Genomic DNA, 3,334 nt, shown 5'->3' on the forward strand with positions numbered 1-3,334 from the left:
TATAAAATCATGCTATGTTTGTAACTTACTTCCGTTAATACTTTTAGACTAGTTGAAACTTTTACATATATAAGTCATTTATGAAACGTCTTTGCGCTTGGAGCACATTGGTACCAGAACTAGACACATTGAACTATATTAAATTAAACAACAGAATTGAAAAAAGTACTACTATAATATCACTCTTTCCGAGAAATTTAATTCAGAACGCGTGGACACTTAACAATTTAATGCAAACACATAACTGAAGATCAGTTTATGAGATTAATACATACAGAAACACGTTTCGCCCTCAGAAAAGCTTTGATATTACGTGGATTGAAGTAATAGACATCGTAAATGGTAGCAAATAGAATATTACACTATTTTGCAAGTAATACTTAAATCATTCATTTTTGTGAGGGAGGATGAAGGCGAAAACTTTTATCGTATCTATGTTTCCAAAATTGACCACGGATGTTCAATTATTTTCAAGTACGGGGAGCAGAACAGAGGATTTATCAATTTCATCAAAACATTCCTCAAACAACGCTCTAGTAGATCAAAGTGTGCAAAATAGCCTTTCTCAACCTAGTATGTGATGCCATTGCCCGCAAAGGACACCTACAAGGTAGGATGTGCATGGATCCCTAAAACTCACACATAATCACGGCAAGTGACGCATCCAGCAAGCAAAGCACAGAACTCGCTGAAAATCAGAATATTTTTGACGATCGGCGAGTTTCACGGTTCGGTGGAGTCGAAATGAATCGTACGTTTCTCCGGTTGTCCACCACTCATAAACACGATCCATGGTTTGAAATAAGATGACCAATGTTTTATCCGACCATCTTATACATTTCTCATGACTGAAGGAACCAATCATCAGAAATGCTCGTGGCACCATTGGCGTCATACTAAAGTTTCAGTTTTTTAAGTGATTTTGGTCGTCCAGCTTCACATAGCATGTCAATTGATTCCTTGCTTGATTGTTGGACAACGACATGAATGAACGTACATTGAATATGGCAGCCAATAAGCAAAAAGCACTGAGCGTGGTTTCATAACCTTATATACAAGTTTCCATTCGCAAAGGTTATTCAACCATGCTTAGTGAAGTTTGCTTTGATTGTCATTTTAAATGTGGGTTTCGTCCATAGATTACAAGTTGATTTTCACTGAACCGTTTCATTCTCTCTGCTGTACATTCGTTTAGATACTGAGAATCTCTTGCGTGTTTATGGTACAAATTTGAACATGCATTTAACAGTTTGTTAGTAATTTCGTATGATATACCTTTCTAGCTCCTATCGCCATAATAGTATGCAAGTGTGAATTCCTTTTTCCTCTCTTTCAAAGCCATGTAGCAAAACTTCTGTTTTCTTGACTTTTTGCCAGATAGAATTTTGTCTTGGTTTCGTGCTAGGAATTCAGTTTTTACCAATATTTTTGGGATACCCTGTATTCTTGTAGAAAACACCAAAATATTGTTCTGCGGATATCACATGTGGAGCCCTGACTATTTCTATTTCTGAGCTATATTTTCCTTGTTCACTTCGCATGGTTATTCTAATACTCCTATTACCTACCATAAACTTGAACAAAATATTTTTAAAGCGAAAGAACATAATGGAACTTTGTTTACATATTTATTTTTCACACAGGAAAAGCTCTATTATTGAGCGGCATATCAACCGGGGCTCCTGCTAGATTGCTTTTACAAAATCTGCCCTCGTAAACAATAAGTAGAGAAGACTGTAGAGCACTAAACCAGGTTATGGAGTGGAATCCCCCACATACTCCGAACAATGAAGGTTACACATTCTCTGATAATACAAAATTGTGATCCATGAGCTCGTAAAGATAAATTATTACTGCGCACTATTGCATTCGATACAAATTAATGTAAACAAAGTGACTCATTTAAATAACATGTTTACATGAAAATATATATAAATACAGATATTTTTTTACAACTTTCAAAAGAAAAGTGAAAATTACATTACCTTTACAAAGACAAATTCGCAATTTCAATTTACTACGAAAACTTTCTAAATGAAACTTATTCTCTCTATTCAGTGAATTAACTTTAGTATTTATGAAAACCTATTGAACATAGGTTTTTATGTTCTTGTTATTTAATAGTATACTATTAGCACACATAATCGAAACCACTAGATATACGTTTACCATATAATTTTTTTAATGTGTTTTCATCGAATATTTACTATACAAACACGAAATTAGGAATCAAACTTTATTTTACAGTTACGTGTATTGAACAATATTGATTAAAGTCTACTAGAACATTTTCCATTTTTTTAAACACTATATAAGTTCAGGATAATTTATAGATTTCGTTTGGTCACGAATACATTCTTGGGAAGCAGTGTATTTTACCAGATGCTCAAAACGAATAATACATTTATATTTACAATATATACATTTGCATTAAAATAACTTCTTACTTAGTATTTAATATACAAACATGGACGTGTTAATTATATAATGTTGATTACAACCAACTGCCAGTCATTAAAGAATATAGTACTAACAGATCTCATATACAATTTGATATGTTTCATCAAGAACACATCTATTGTGTAAACATGTTTCACCATTTAGTATTATCCAAAGTACGAAATATCTTGACAATATCTTTTAGGTGCGTAAAATCTCTACCGTTATGGTCATCCACTAGAATTCCACACCATTTTGATAATGTACCTTCTGTCATAGAACTTTCAAATATCAACTAAACATTTAATTGAGACCAGCCAATTTTATATGTAACTGTACGAATATTGGGCAGCTTTTAAATTTGATTCCAAGTAAGAAACAGTAGGAGACAGGGAAAAGATTCAACATTTGAGCGGGGATGTTTATAAACATCCTGAGCTTCAGAAACTTCAAGAGAAGCCCATCTTCTCCCCACGATTTACTATTTACATTACTCTGAGGCAACCTTTGTTCGTCTTTTACTTAAAAGAATGATCATGTACGCCTTAGCGCTAAAAGCATCTTCCTTAACACTTTCAATACGGCTGTCAATAATGTATTGACAGGGGGTAATAACACTGGCGTAACGATTGTCATGAACGCCTTGACACAAGTTGTCCTTTAAAATTTAAATGTCCTGGCAAGAGCCATCTGTCAACCGTATGTACCAGTTGATCGACGAAGGTCCAAGGATCGATAAAAAAAAAATGGTGGTTGGAAATACAAAACGGTAGCTGCGTAATAACATAATGAAAACAACCAACTGAATTGAGTTGTATGTACGTGTTATATTATCGTCTTGTATTTTTGTTTCTCCTCCTCACTCTTATCACGTATAGAACTTATCACAAACCAC

Source organism: Thermobia domestica, chromosome 10 (genome assembly GCF_964235325.1).
Source record: "Thermobia domestica chromosome 10, izTheDome1.hap1.1, whole genome shotgun sequence".
Lineage (NCBI taxonomy): Eukaryota > Metazoa > Arthropoda > Insecta > Zygentoma > Lepismatidae > Thermobia > Thermobia domestica.